At 46.4% G+C, this 15,772-nt stretch overlaps 2 long non-coding RNA genes across 4 annotated transcripts; both read left to right on the top strand.

The window, feature by feature from the left end:
* Nucleotides 1–391: 391 nt before the first annotated feature.
* LOC120223499 lies at nt 392–3,233 on the top strand. 3 transcript variants are annotated; one of them, XR_005526311.1, is made up of 3 exons: nt 392–562; nt 2,663–2,716; nt 3,110–3,233. It is a non-coding gene; the product is annotated as an uncharacterized LOC120223499 (long non-coding RNA). The 3 variants fall into 3 exon arrangements; XR_005526313.1 differs by lacking the exon at nt 3,110–3,233 and adding an exon at nt 2,868–2,924; XR_005526312.1 differs by lacking the exon at nt 392–562 and adding an exon at nt 1,108–1,172.
* A 9,815-nt stretch (nt 3,234–13,048) lies between these two features.
* LOC120223500 lies at nt 13,049–15,245 on the top strand. The gene is made up of 2 exons (XR_005526314.1): nt 13,049–13,256; nt 15,069–15,245. It is a non-coding gene; the product is annotated as an uncharacterized LOC120223500 (long non-coding RNA).
* The last annotated feature ends 527 nt before the right edge of the window (nt 15,246–15,772 follow it).

The raw sequence follows: 15,772 nt of genomic DNA on the forward strand, positions 1-15,772 counted from the left end.
AGGTAGGAGGGAGAGAAGGGGTCAGGAAAGTAAGGCAATGGAAAGCTCAAAAAAATTACACTTCTTAAGGAAGTGTAAGAAATATGGGACTTACTCCTCTCAACAGATACTGACATTTAGACATGCATTGTGCAGGCCCGGAGCATGGAGGCCCTCACTGCTCTTGTATGTCCGTGATGGAGGACTCCCATCAGAACTTCAGACTGTTCGCCCCTCTGCTTAGAGGATATTTCGACTGCTGTCCGGAAGACAAGAGCAGCTGGGCTGTTAAAGTCAACAGGCTCCCACTTCTGCACCGACCAGATTGTGTCATAATTGGAAATGTGAAATATGCCTTCCTCTGTTAGGACTTCCCGGGCGTAGCATGGCTTGTTTGTGTTTCCTCCAAACCCCAGAAAAGGCCAGTCCCAGGCTTGAGTAAACGCTCCAGGCTCATTGGTGAGGAGAAGGGGCCAAGGCCCCTACCAGGTCCAGGTGAAATGTATGGGCTCAGTTGGAAGGAGGAGAAGGAGACAGGTGGATGCAGGAGGGGCTACGACTGAAAACATGCCATTTTAACCGGGTTAGTCTTGCCCAGGAAATGGCCTCACCAATCCCCTCCGCCTGTCTGCAGGATCTTCTGGTCCTTCAGGCTCAGTTCAAACCCTGCCTGTTCCTTAAGGCATCCCTGGTCCCTCAGGAACCCTCCCTTCTCTGAGGTTGAACCCCCATGAAGCCTGTAATTAATTGGCACACGGACACTCGCTGGACCCAGAGAAGTCTTCTGTGGGACCAAGCCCTCTGTTCCTAGGCTGCTTTTACACCCTTCTCCTTCAGTCCCCATATTAATTTTAAGTTTAGTTATTTATTTTGAGAAAAAGAGTGCAAAAGAGGAGGAGGGAGAGAGAGAAAATTCCAAGCAGCCAGTCCACAGTCCACAGTCCACAGTGCACAGCCCAATGCAAGGATCAAATCCATGAACTGTTAGATCATGACCTGAGCTGAAATCAAGAGTCGGATGCTTAACTGACTGAGCCACCCATGCACCCCTCCTTCAGTCCCCATCTTATTTAACCCTTTACTGAAGTTTCCTCTTCTTTACCCTCTCCCCCCCACACACACCCAGAACCCACTCCCTCGCTCCACGTATCATGTAGCCCCAAGACTCCAAGATTCAGGCTCTGCTATCCATGGTAATTCAACAATAGGTCTATTCTGCCCCCAATTCTGCTGCTGGGCATGTGTTTTGGGGCTCTGGGTCCATGGGTGGGAGGAAGGACTTTAGGGTTTATCATCCAAGTTTGTAGTTTGCTCTTTCCCCAAATATCTAAATATACCAGACACATCTCAACTGCAAGGATTCACATCCTGCCAAAACTCCTCACCAGGGCTGCTGGAAAGACACACATTTATCTCCTTAATGCAATTTTGAGCTGATTATTCTACGTTTGTCCCCTCCCAACCTTCCTACATAGTGAAAGATACTGTGCCCAGGTTCTCCTCCTCCATTTCTGGGTTTCTCTCTGGCTTGATCGAGGGGTAAAAGTGAAGAGAAAGAACTATATTGCTACCCAGAAAGTTAAGATTTGTTTTCTCCCCGATTAGAATGCAAATTCCTTTTTATTGCCTGGAGAAGGTAGCATAGCACCAGGCACATTTAGTTGCTTCAGAGCCAGCTAAGTGACAAAGAGGGGACTCAAATTCAGGCATCTCTGCTCTACATCACATGCTTTCCTCTGTTCCATGGTTTTCCATGGCTGGGCTGACCAGAAGTCCTCGGGGGAAAAGTTAATATTATTAATTATTACTATTATTGGATCTGGGGATAAGAGGACAGAGATGTTCAGAACTAGCAGATCTCCTGTCCCCTGTCCCCTGTCCCACACTGCAGGGCCTCCTAGCAAGCACACAAACCCTCAAGTGAGGAAGTGGGGTCTAAGGCCATTAAATCTCTGTGGCGATGTTATTAACAGCTCCATCCTAGCTTTCACCAAGGAATCTGATCGCGAGCCCAAACTCAGCCCACTGCCCGGGAAACATGATGAAGAGGCCAGCCCAGGAGCCCTATTCCTCCATAACCATTTGGCTGAGAGTAAGAACAGAAAGCATAAGTAATTTGGACTCTTTTTTATTGACAAGAATCATGCCACATAGTAAGCACAACCTGCTAAGGCCCCACACTCAAACTGAGACCTGACCCTGGATCAGTAGACAGAGGCTTTCGTGCATTTTCTAGCATTACAACCCCTTTTTCCAGTGAAACCTTACACAGAAACCCAATAGGGAAAAGCAGTGAAGGTGGTGAAGATAGGGGCAGGGACTCCCAGAGCCCAACTACCAGGTCTTCCTGCTTGGTCCTCCCATGTCGTCACCCTCATCCAGACACGGGGACACCCTGGGTGAGGAACAGTCCCAGAGGGCAGCTGGGGGAGGGAGTGGACGGGCAGGAAAGCCGAGCAGCAAATTTGTTCTGCACGAGGCCCCTGGAAGCGGAGCTACTTTTGTTTTTTAGAGACTAAATAATGGGCCAAGGGATCAGAATGAAGCCTGACACAGGACCTGTCAATGTTGCTAGCATTCATCGCCTTTAAATATTCAAACACCAAGATTCTGAAGGATCTTTGACTTTTCTCTTCGTTTTTTTTTTCCAAATGTCAACAAACACTGCTTCTGCTGAGTGAAGAGTCTGGCCCTGCCTTTCTTGATGGAAAACAAAAGAAGGGGAGTGAGAGAGAAGGTGAGGAGAAATGGGGACAAAGAATAAGGATTCTCAAGATTCCTGAGAGAGCCAGATTGAGGGAAGGGGGTGGGGGGGGAGGCGCTGGAGAGCTGAAGGCCCGGCAGCCCCTCGTGTGTTGGGCTGTTCCAACGTACCCTTCATTTTACAGATAAGGAAACTGGGGCTCCAAGAAGCAAATGCAGTTAAGTTACATCATAAAACAAAGTTCAAAATTAAAAAAAAAAAAAAAAAAGTAAATTGAAACTGGAGCTCACAGTTTCTGGTGCCTGCTTTTCACATGGCAAATGTTTCCAGAAAGGAAAGGCTGTTCTCACAGACCCACAGATATGAATTAATTCTGTCAGCAAGCATTTATTAAGCCCCTACTGTGTGTCATCTATTGTCCTGCAGGCTGGGGAATAGAGATGAACAAGACACAGGCCCTGCCCCCGAGGAGTCCACAGGCCAGTGGGTGAAGCAGGCAGATAATAACCACCGCAATACGACCTAATAAATGTGGTGGCTGTGCTGTGTACATGTTGCTGTGGGGGTGTCAGCAGGACCAGATACATAATTTATGGGCTTCGGTGCAAAATAAAAATGCAGGGCCTCTGTCAAAAAAAAATCTCAGAATTTTAAGATGGTGACAGAAGAGCATCAAACCAAACATGAGGATCTTCTGAGCACAGGGTCCTGTGTGACTGCACAGGTCACACGTCCATGGATGTCACATACCCCCTCACAAAGGAAGTGCTTCTGCAGCCTAGTATGAAAGACAAAGAAGTCACCAGCATACAGGAGGGGAAGAACATTCTAGAAAAAGATAACAGCATGTCTAAAGACATGAGGAGGTGGAAACGCACAGTATTTTTGAGAAATTGAACAAGTTGGTTAGTCCAGAGTAGGAGAGAGGGGTGGGAGGGTAACAAGAAATGAGGCTGGCAAGGAATCAGACCCCAAGTAGTAGCAAGATGCTTTTAAACCATACTAGGCAGCTATCCTGTCTGTATTGATGAGTCGTTGAAGCTGCTTGGGGATATGATCTAATGGGTACTTTGGGGAAAAGCAAAACAAACTATTTGGGCAGCAGGAAGAGTGCGGGTTAGAAGACAGTGAGCCTGGAGTGAGACCCCAAGTTAGGAGGTTGGTACCATGGCCCTGACAGGAACTGAAAAAGAATAAGCAGATGGCATCCAAATATTGAAGAAAGAGTGTCTGGATGGAGGTGGCGATGGAGGTTTAGGGGCTCATCCATGAGGGGGCAATTGAACTCTCGAGTCCAGAGTTGCCCAGAGTGAGAATGAGAATGGGCACCAGAGGTAAAGATGTAGGTGAAGGAAGGAGACTTCCAAGGAGGGGGCTTAGAAATAGGAGGATGGTCAAAGGGGCAAATCACATGGATTCCTGAGACAAAAGAGTTTCAGGGGGCATAGAGTGGCCAAACTTGTAAATTAACCCAAGGGTAGGGTAAAGACTACAGCATCTGAGATAACTGAGGGGCGCAACACAGGGTGAACCGTCCAACGATGAGGTGTAGTCAGTGGCTGTTTCCCAAGCAATGGCAGTCCAGAAGAGCACAGGGACGACAGAGGGCTCTGGCTCCGCACCTCCACCTGCCGCATGGCTGGACGCCTGCCTCCCCCAGGCTCTCAGGGGGCCACAGTGGCCTGAATCACTGATTGCTCCTAGAACTGGAGCAGAGTAGCTCCTCCCACCTGCTCCCTCGCGGCTGCCATGTGCCTCCACAGGGGCCAGCAGAGGCCACACCTGAGCTTGGGGAGGACACTGAGGCATGCAACTGCCCCACGGCCACCTTCCCTCACCTTCGCAGACACTCACCCAGGCATTCACCCGTTACCAACCATGCTGTGGCCTCTGCAGCTGCCCACGTGGTTTGCACAGAGATGACAGAGCTACTGCCACCAACCTTGATACTTTCTGAGGCCCCAAATAGGAAGACCTCCTCCACCTTACTTGTTAGAACTCAATAGCACTTTGTTTGACTTACTCTCCCAGAATAAATAGCTCATCTGTCTTAGAATTTAGTATAAGTTTCCCAGAAGGACCTGCTCAGGTATCAATGAGCAAGGTCCAGACAGCATTCCAGGTAAAACCCCATCTTCCACTGGCCCTCGGGCAGTAGACGAAGTGCCCCTCCGAGTCTCAAAGAGTTCCTGCTGCAGTAGGTACATGGTCTAGGAGGTCCATGGTCCAACACAAAGTTTTCTTTTGTTAAGTTCCCACTGTGTGCCATTGTTTTACATTAATTATCTCATTTCTTTCTCAGTTCATGCCAGTGAGGTAGGTAGTAGCATTGTCCTATTTCCCAGAAGAGGTAAAGCAGAGTAGCCAATGACTGTATGGCAGTACAAAGAACATTCCAGTCCTCCATTGTGTCTGGGGGAGGAGGCCTTTACACACCTTTTTATACTTTTCAATATCTCAGGCAGCACTAGCTTCTATAAATTCAATATATTCTATACGTTCAATAGCTTCTGGCCTTGTCTCTTCCCAGAGATAGCATAGTAAGATGAATCAACCAATGGGATCCTTTCTCATTCTTGGCTTCATACCCACAGGCTACCAGATTGTGGAAAGGGAGTGGGACAGGCCAAACTGGCCATAGTCCAAGGCTTCCAAAAGAGGTATCCTTCCTGACCCTCAACAGAGAATATGTCTGGCATCACTCCCATGAAAGCTTCCTGCTGTTCTCTGAGAGCACATGTGTGCATGAGCGTACACACACACACACACACAAACACCAACCTCCTTACTGAGTAAAACCCATATCTCCTGCACAGAGATAAATCACAGATGGAACCCACATCATATTTGAGAAGCAAGCCAGTTGTCCACACTGGTTCTGGCTTGTTTACAGATGGCATCGCTTCTGATTTGGCTTCCATCCATTCTGACTAGCTGATGCCCATGCCATGTCTGTTGGCTAAATATTTTTTATATCAGCCTTGATTCTGTAGACAATGAAGCACAGACAAGTTAAGTAATATGTCTATAGACCCTCAACTGTCAAATGGCAGAGCCAGCATTCATAACCAGCCCTATCTAACTACATAGCCCAGTGCTGTTAGCCCCGTGCTCCATACATTAGGACTCTCTCAGGCCGAATGCCTACTGGGAAGCCATGTAGATGGACCCTTAGTGGTCCATCCAAACATGCTTGATGTCGCATGATAAAAATTCAAAGCTGACCCTGTTTGGAAACTTGGCTATGCACGTTAAAAATAATAATAATAATTATAATAATAATAGTAACTCTAAGGAAAGGCAAATGGTGAAACTCATTTCTACAAATCTCATAAATTTCAGATAAGCCATCTAGGGAGAATGAGCCAGGGCTTTTTTCCCCCTCTGAATTGGATTACTAGTTCCTGGGAAATGCCCATAAAACAAAATGCTTTCAGTTTCCAGGCCTTTACTTATGTTACTGTATGCATTTAAATGCTTGTTAGCAGGTGATCCTCATGAGTTTAGGGCAGTGCACCAGCCTAAACATGACCCAGATAAGAGACACCACACTGAAACACATACAAATAACCATCCTTTGGCTCTCCGGTGAAGTACCGTTCAGGAAGCACTAAGCGAGTCATGGGTGTAATGGCAGCATTGCACCACTGGCACCATGGGCTGGAGGGGCTAGAACAACAGGTGCCTTGCTTCCCACACCTCCCAGCTTCCCCAAACCAAGACAGTGGTTCTCAAGTGTGGCCTGTGCCAGTGGCAGCAGCATCACCAGGAAACTTGTAAGAAATGCAAATGCCCTTCCCCCCTCCCATAACTGCTGAGTACGTGTTTTAATAGGCCCACCTACTGATTCTGATGTGCACTAAAATTTAAGAGTCACCGCAGAAGAGGTCAGCAAAGACTTAAGATTATGAGAGTCTGTCCCTTTGCCCAAGAGAACTTAGGAACCACCAGCCCTTAAAGAGAAGCATTTCTTTAAAAAGTGATGTGGTAAAAGGATGAATTTCAGAGTTCAGAGTATGAACCTGGAATTATATCACACTCAACCACTTGCAAGCCATGTGCCCGTGAGCATATCACTTAATGTCTCTCAGAATTAGCTTCATCAGCTGTAAAATGAAAAGTATAAACCTAGCACAGTGCCTGGCATACAGAAGGCACTAAATAAAAAATAACTGTTATAATGCTGCTTCTTCTCAATCAGCAACTGAGCACAATAGCCAGAAAACATCGAGTACCTCTGTCCAGTCAGTAGATTACAGGGAACATCCACATAAGGAGAGGGATAATCTCCCTGGGGAGGGGCCAGGACAGACTCCCCCACTCCCACCTGCTGAGCCAGGTGGGGGAGGTTCCCAGTTCAATGAGCTCTGTTTGTGCTCAGCAAGAATCACAGGATCACAACGATCTCATCAGCACAGTTGGAGAACAACAGACATGAAGCCTAGATCCAGATCTTCAGGCACAGAATGTCACCAAGGAAAAACTGACTTGCTCCTTCATGATGACATTACCCCCAAGATACCATTCCTTGGAGAAACTTCAAGTTCTGTGCTGAAGTGTGGGAAAAGCTAAATAAGACCCTAAATTACAAATGTCAGAACAGAGCAGAGCAAGGGTTTTTTTTCAAATTTTTTAACGTTTATTTATTTTTGAGAGACAGAAAGAGCAAGCATGAGTGGGGAGGAGCAGAGAGAGAGGGAGACACAGAATCTGAAGCAGGCTCCAGGCTCTGAGCTGTCAGCACAGAGCCCAATGCGGGACTAGAACTCACGCACCATGAGATCATGACCTGAGCTGAAGTTGGACGCTCAACTGACTGAGCCACCCAGGTGCCCCTATAAGGTAGGTGAACCTATGGAGCACCAGCATTCTTCTCAAAGCTAGAACAAACTATCCTAAAATTTGTAAGGAACCACAGAAGACCCCAAATAGCCAAAGTAATATTGAAGAAGAAAACCAAAACGGGAGGCATCACCATCCCAGACTTTAGCCTCTACTACAAAGCTGTCATCATCAAGACAGTATGGTATTGGCACAAAAACAGACACGTAGATAATTGGTATAGAATAGAGAACCCAGAATTGGACCCACAAATGTACGGCCAACTAATCTTTGACAAAGCAGGAAAGAGTATCCAATGGAAAAAAGACAGCCTCTTTAACAGATGGTGCTGGGAGAACTGGACAGCAACATGCAGAAGAATGAAACTAGATCATTTTCTCACACCATACACAAAAATAAACTCAAAATGGATAAAGGACCTGAATGTGAGACAGGAAACCATCAAAACGCTAGAGGAGAAAGCAGGAAACAACCTCCTTGACCTCAACCGCAGCAATTTCTTACTTGACACATCCCCAAAGGCAAGTGAGTCAAGAGCAAACATGAACTATTGGGACCTCATCAAGATTAAAAGCTTCTGCATGGCAAAGGAAACAATCCATAAAACTAATAGGCAACTGATGGAATGGGAAAAGATAGTTGCAAATGACATATCAGATAAAGGGCTAGTATCCAAAATCTATAAGGAACTCACCAAACTCCACACCCAAAAAACAAATAATCCAGTGAAGAAATGGGCAGAAGACATGAACAGACATTCTCCAAAGGACATCCAGATGGCCAACAGACACATGAAACGATGCTCAATATCCCTCATCATCAGGGAAATACAAATCAAAACCACACTTAGATACCACCTCACACCAGCCAGAATGGCGAAAATGAACAAATCAGGAGACTCTAGATGCTGGTGAGGATGTGGAGAAACGGGCACCCTCCTACACTGTTGGTGGGAATGTAAACTGGTGCAGACCCTCTGGAAAACAGTGTGGACGTTCCTCAAAAAATTAACCATAGAACTCCCCTATGACCCAGCAACAACACTGCTAGGAATTTACCCAAGGGATACAGGAGTGCTGATGCATAGCAGCACATATACCCCAATGTTCATAGCAGCACTCTCAACAATAGCCAAAACATGGAAAGAGCCTAAGTGTCCGTCAACAGACGAATGGATCAAGAAGATGTGGTTTATCTATACCATGGAATACTACATGGCAATGAGAAAGAATGAACTCTGGCCCTTTGCAGCAACATGGATGGACCTTGAGGGTGTTATGCTGAGCGAAATAAGTCAGGCAGAGAAGGACAAATATCATATGTTTGCACGTATAGGAGGATTAGGAAGAACTTAACGGAGGACCGTGGGGGAGGAGAAGGGGAAGATAGTTGGGGAAAGGGAGGGAGGCAAACCGTGAGAGACTCTTGAATGCTGAGAACAAACTGAGGGCTGATGGGGATGGAAGTGAGGGGAATGGGGGTGATGGGCATGAAGGAGGACACTTGTGGGGATGAGCACTGGGTGTTGTATGGAAACCAACTTGACAATAAACTATTTAAGGAAAAAAAAAACCTACGGAGCCCCAGCTCCCATCTTCCCAGGAGAGAAGGGATAGAGGACAGGACGGGAGGCAAAAATCAGGGACAGAGTGGACACCTGACACAGCGCCAGAAGGTAGGGGAGGAGTGAATACTGTTTATAGCAGAGCTTCTCAACTACTCAATGATGTGTATAATTCACTCATTAAAATGCAGATTCAGATTGAGCAAATCTGGGATGGTGCCTGAGACTCTGCATTTCTACAAGGGGAGAAAATTAGGCTAGATAACAAGATTTTTAAAAATACTTTCCTTTTTATATATAAAGCTGTTGTGCTTTCTTTTTTATTTTTTAAAGATTTATCCATTTTTGAGAGACAGAGACAGAGTGTGGGTGGGGTGCAGAGAGAGAAGGAGACAGAATCTGAAGCAGGCTCCAGGCTCTGAGCTGTCAGCACAGAGCACGATACAGGGCTCTAAACCACAAACCATGAGATCATGACCTGAGCCGAAGTCCGAGATTTAACTGACTGAGTCACCCAGGCACCCATAAAATACATTGTAATTTCAGTTCTTTGATAAACATTTATTTATTTATTTATTTATTTATTTATTTATTTATTGGAAAGGGGGAAGGGGCAATGAAAGAGGGAGAGAGAAAATCCCAAGCAGGCTCCATGCTCAGCACAGAGCCTGACGTGGGGCTTGATCCCAGGACCACAAGATCATGAACTGAGCCGAAATCAAGAGTCAGATGCTTAACCAACTGAGCCACCCAGACATCCCAATAGGATTATTTTTGGGGGGCTGGAGAGAGAGGAAAATTGATCAATACTAGCAATTTAATAAATTTTGTCTCCTTGCATAGGAACATGTCCTAGCAATGTACTTCGTAAACTGTGTTGTTTGATAAAATGAAGGATAAATTACAAAATAGTTTGTAGGAGAAACACTTGTAAATTAAATGTTATCACCATAATCATTACCGTGTTACCCTGGGCTCTCCCTAGCATGTAGTATTTAAGAGTGCCAATTATTTAAGAGTGCCAATCAGTCCTCATCTATTCAACATTCTAAGGCTCTCAAGACCTCAAAATGAGCCCTAGTTTTAACCCAGAATTTACGCTGAGCTCACACTATTGTTTATTTCATAAATTCTTGCACCTAACGCTAAGCAGAATAATATTGGCCATGTTATTCTATACATTTATCATTTCTGATGATTTGGTAGCTTGTGTTGCCCACCAGCACTCTACCCCCAGAGACTGAGTTATCCATGACTTGAGGTGGGATGGAGTAGAAGAGAGAACAAGGGATTAAATTTCCAAGAAGAAGGTGGCTTTGACATTCAAGTTCAATTTTTTAAGTTCACAGAAAAGACAATAATCTTGAGAGCCCTGGTTTTCCAGTACAAAAACTTGGCAGCTGAGAAGATGAAAGAGTCTTTCTGAATTCCGCAGAGTAGGCAGGATGGAAGACATGAAGTGGGAGCAGTTTACCTCCTCTGGAGGGAGAGAAGCTCCAGGAAAATCATGGAGTAGAGTTGTGTGGCATGAATGTCCTGATTAGACTCAGCCTGTCCCTTCTAGGGCACCTCTCCAGGTGGTTGCTTATAGAACTCCAAGTGGAAAGAAAGTCTTCTATCACGAGTTCATAGGGCATTGGTCAGGGTCACTTGTTCTGAACTGGAGGACAGGCCACACATCACATGGGCTGCAGATACGGAGGCAACCAATGCAGTGAGAGCAGAGAGTCATGCCCCCAAAGCTGGCAGGACCAATTGCTCCACCTCAGAGACCAGGCAGGACAGAAGCCAGCACACAAACCAGACAGGAACCATCCTCCCTCTCACTCCTTCCGGCAGGCAGGTGCCATCCCGGGAGAAGACAGAACACTTGCTAAGGGATAAGGATGCTGATAGAAAGTTTGAACTTAAAATAAGTGAGTTTTGGGGATGCTTGGGTGGCTCAGTTGGGTTAAGCATCAGACTTTGGCTCAGGTCATGATCTCGCAGTTCGTGGGTTCAAGCCCCGCATCAGGGTCTGTGCTGACAGTGTGGAGCCTGCTTAGGATCCTTTTTCTTTCCCTCTCTCTGCCCTTTTTTCACTCTCGCTCTCTCAAAATAAATAAACATGAGATAAATAAAATAAATGAGTGAGTTTTTACTGTCTGAGTAGTGAAAAAAGACTACAAATCAAGACAGAATTTGACTAAGCTACCTTTAATTGTTAAGAATAAATCTTTTCACAATAGCAAAAAAGTGATGGCTAGTGACAGTTTTAAGAAAATAACATTTCAGTTAGCACATTCGAGTTGTGACTAAGTTTCAAACCCACTACATGTCTTGATTTTAGGCAACAGTAAGAGCAAAACAGATGAAGTCTCTACTCCCCTACGCAGCCTATAGTTCAGTGGGAAGGCAGTCATTAAACAGGCAGTCACACAGAGAAATACAAAACAACCGTTGTGCTCAGTGCTATGAAGGAAAAGTACAAGGAGGAAAGGGAGGAAGACCCCTGTCCCAAATCCTCCTGCCTGCCCATCTCGATGCCAGAAATTCAACATCTAGAATGAATTCTACTGGTTAATCACTGCTTTCTCCAAAGACTTGTGGAAGGAGCTGCTCGTGAACTTGCTAACCTTTGCATTTTGAGAGTTTAATAATTGCCAATCTGTTCAAAAAATAAAAAAGCAGGAAAGCTCTGAAAGTCTAGTTGGGGAGGCAGGGAGGAACAAGCAATGGGGACCCCATAGCTGGGATCACGAAGAGGGCAGCATATGGAGAGGAAGGGCATAGGAGGATCACTCTGTGGGGAGCCTGGGGAGGAGTCCAGCGGGGGTTGCAGGGATGGAGGGGGGACCAGGGGGAGGGGTGGGGGGAAGAGGAGCACGTAGGGATGGAGGGAGGAATGGGGGGGGGCAGGGGCACAGGCAGGAGCACGTAGGGATGAGGTTTCCACGACAAACATGCCAGACAGTCTTGCCCAGGGTTGCTCCATCCTATACAATAGCATTTGGAGCTTAGCACAAGTGTATAGTGATCCTGTGGGTAGGGTCTGACGCCTGCACTAGGGCAGTATAGACAGCACCTAGATGTCAGGATAGCCTGACACCTGGAAAGAAGTTTAGTCTCTTTTGTAAACTCAAGGGACCTCAGCTTTTACCTTAGTGCCCACAGGGAAGCAGGGTCCTTCTTCCAGGGAAGTGAGGGAGACCTGGGTAGCCAGAAGTTCCTCTCACTTCCAGGAAGGAGCATGGCATTGTGGTTAAATCCATTGCTCTGACATCCAGCAAAATTCAGACTCAGGCACTTAACAAATGAGGGTGAGCTACTTGACCTCTCTGCACCATCACTTTCTTGTCTGTGAAATGGGAACAATAAATGTAGTTATCTCATCATAAGATCAAGTAAGACACCTTATGCAGCATGCTTTTTCAGTTACCGGCTTCTCACTGGAGTTCAGAGAGAGGCAATGGTGTGAAGCTGGCCGTGGCCATCTGGCAGGTAAGTGCGCCACAGCATCAGCATCACCTGGATGCTTCACCCCAGACCTATGGAACCAGCATTTCTAGGAATCTGTGTTTTAACAAACTTTCCAGGAGGCTTTTATGAACCCAGGTTTGAGAAGCATAACTCCATAATCACAGATAAGCCTGAAGTCATCCGTAGCGTGTGAGTAAAGCACTGGGGAGGGGAATGGATGTTGAATGCTTGCTGGTGGAGTATCTTATGCAAGTCCTTTCTTCTCCAGAGGCAGTGATAAGATTGATGAGAGCACCCCATCATGTGCCTGAAAGGGCTTTGCAACACATCAAACACCATGAGAGTGGAAGAGATTGTGATTCTTATCGCCACATTTGTAATAGGGTTTTTTAAAAGGGAAAACAGCCAAGTCCTTGGCTTTCCTTCCCCTGCTCTTGGCAAGACCTCCTACTGCTCTAGGAGGACTGCAAGAACATTGACCCAGAATTCCCTGCAGGTTTCCTTGGAAAAGCAAGCTAACTCTGACAGCTAAAACTGCTCCACAGTGGATGGGAAGATCCCTGCGGCTCCGACCCCACAGCTACTCCCTCTGGTTTCTGGCCTGCACAGCTGACCCACACAGCGGGGCTCTCCGTGCCTCGGGAGCTTTCTGCTGATGGAGCATAGCTTCCAGGGACCCCCAGGATTTGAATCAAGACCAATAAATGAGTAGGTGGGGGGAGTTACAAAGGGTTAGGTTTCGTGCCCAAATAAGGAAGAACGGCAACTATTGGAGCTGCTCAAAAGTGGCCTCAACTTCCCTAGTAGATCCCTGACAGACAAGTGAGATCCCTGACCTAGGAGATGGTCACTCACAGGCTAATGCCCTCTGGCAGGGCTTTTTTTTTTTTTTTTTTTTTAATCCTTTTTCTTCTTACCCAGGTCTAGGAGCAGCGTGCTGTGCCTGATACCTGAAGAACCTTCTTCAAAACATCCCTAAATCTCTTATTTCATTCCGTTGGTATTTGCTTATTACCTACCGCAAGTCAGGCGCTGGCCTAGACACTCAGGATGGAGGGTCTTGCTCTCGGTTTAGACTAGGTGAACATGGAAGCCTCTCTACACAAGTGATGTTGTGGGCTGAGCTCTAGAGCACAAGCAGGAGCCAGAAGTAGGGACATTATGTGGGTGAGCACATCAGGCCACGGTCCTGATGCAGGAGTCCGGGGGCACAGTCAGAGGCGGCAAACCCCAGGAGAAGGCAGGGAGAGACCAGATCCTATATGGAAGGCCTATTCGCCAGTGTCTGGGGTTTGGAGGGTTTTTTCCTTTTGTTTTTCTTTCTCTACTGCAGCACTCAAACAAGCCTGCTGACTGCCAGCATCATTGGAATTTCTTTGTTGAACACCTACTTCCTGCTACAAACATCAGGAAACCAGGGCCCTGTCCTCTCCCACCAGCTGCTACTTCCTCCAAACACTCTGGAGCCTGACCTTTGTTTTCAGCATCTTTCTTCACTCTGTATTATTGAAAAACTTGGATCTGACAGCCAATTGCTCACTTTATGATGCACCGGCTGGTTACCAAACCAACATTCTTTTTCTTCTTTTATCTGTCTTTTCCATGTGATGAAACACAGGTGCAGAGTGGATACGGGCCCAAATACAACCATGAAATAACAGACTCAATCTCTCCAGGGAGGTGGGGTGGAGGTGGGGTGGTGGGCAATGAGGCACAATGGTTAAGGCACAAGGTCTGAGTTCCTTCTCACTTGCCAGATATGTGACCTTGGGCTGGCCATCTCTCAGAGCCTCAGTGTTGCCATACGTAAAATAAAGATAATGATAGTCCCTACTTCACGGGAGGGTGAGTACGGCCCGATATTTTATAAGTAAAGAATTTAGAGCAGAGGCCGGTGCTTAGGGAGTGCTTAAGAAGCATAAAGCCTTATTTGGCCCAAACTTTGGCTTTTTGTGAGTGTTCACAATTGTTCCACACTGAACGAGTATCTTTGGGTATCTCCTGTGGACCAGGCATTGTGCTAGGCACAGTTTCACAGAAATGGCTCTGGTCTACAAGTCATACAACCTGATTCTTCTGCCAGGAGCTGGGTGACCAAGGACCAGCCTTGTCATCTCTCAAGTCCTCAGGTCTCTTCCCCCTGAAAGGAGTGAGCTGGGATCACGTGCCTTCCGAGGCCCTTCCAGTCCTGGGTTGGCACAGTGACTGTCCTCAGGAGGATACGGCCTCCAGTCCTGCCCAGATGGGGCTGACCCCTCCAGTCACTCGTGTCCACCGGTCCCAGCGTGCGAGCACGTGCCCTGGAGAGAAGCAGGCCTGATCACTGTCTTGTGTTCGCCATAAAATATTGATTAGGGAATTTAAAATTTCGAAATGATTTAGGAGCCCCGAGACGGGGACGTAATGTGCTGTGCCCAGCTGCGTTATGAGCCATCTATCTCCTGTCAGCAAGCAGCACGAAACTGACAGAATCAATACAAACGTGTCTGAAGAGAAGCTTAACTCATTTCCTTCCTCCAGGGGCAGTGGTTGGAATGGGTCAGCCCTGGGAGATGGCGCTGAAGCTGGAGCCCGCACACCCATCTGCCGGGTGCAGGGGAGGGAAGACTGCTGGGGACCTGGCTATTTTCACTTTCTCCATTGGCTGCTATGTGTATCTCTGCTAATACATCAGGAAAATTAATAAATCTGAAACTTCCATTCTCTCCTTTCCTTTCCTAAGGCTTTAAATAGGATCTTCTGGGCTGTGGCCTGAAAGGAAAATAATAACAACAGCTACCTCATATTTAGCACCAACAATCTTCTAAAGAATCATCTTAACTTCTCAGAGCCTCAGTTTCCTTATCTGTGAAAGGAAGAGAATGATCACACGGTCCCACGGGGTTGATGCCAGATTAAAGCAGAGGCACTGTGAATGTAATTAATGCCAATGACCTATATATTCAAAAATGGCTAGAGGAACCTGGGTGGCTCAGTCAGTTAGGCATTGGACTCTTGGTTTCTGCACTGATAGTGCAGAGCCTGCTTGGGATTCTCTCTCTCTCTCTCTCTCTCTCTCTCTTCTCCTCCTCCCTTTCTCTCTCTCAAAATAAATAAATAAACAAACAAAAAAATCTTTAAATAGTCAGAATAGTAAATTTCATGTTATGCATATTTTACCACTATTTAAAAAATAATATAAACCTAACAAGATTAAAGCAGAGAAACTATAGCATATAGTACAT

The sequence above is a fragment of the Hyaena hyaena genome, unplaced genomic scaffold (genome assembly GCF_003009895.1).
Source record: "Hyaena hyaena isolate Hyena2069 unplaced genomic scaffold, ASM300989v1 scaffold_994, whole genome shotgun sequence".
NCBI classification, from domain to species: domain Eukaryota; kingdom Metazoa; phylum Chordata; class Mammalia; order Carnivora; family Hyaenidae; genus Hyaena; species Hyaena hyaena.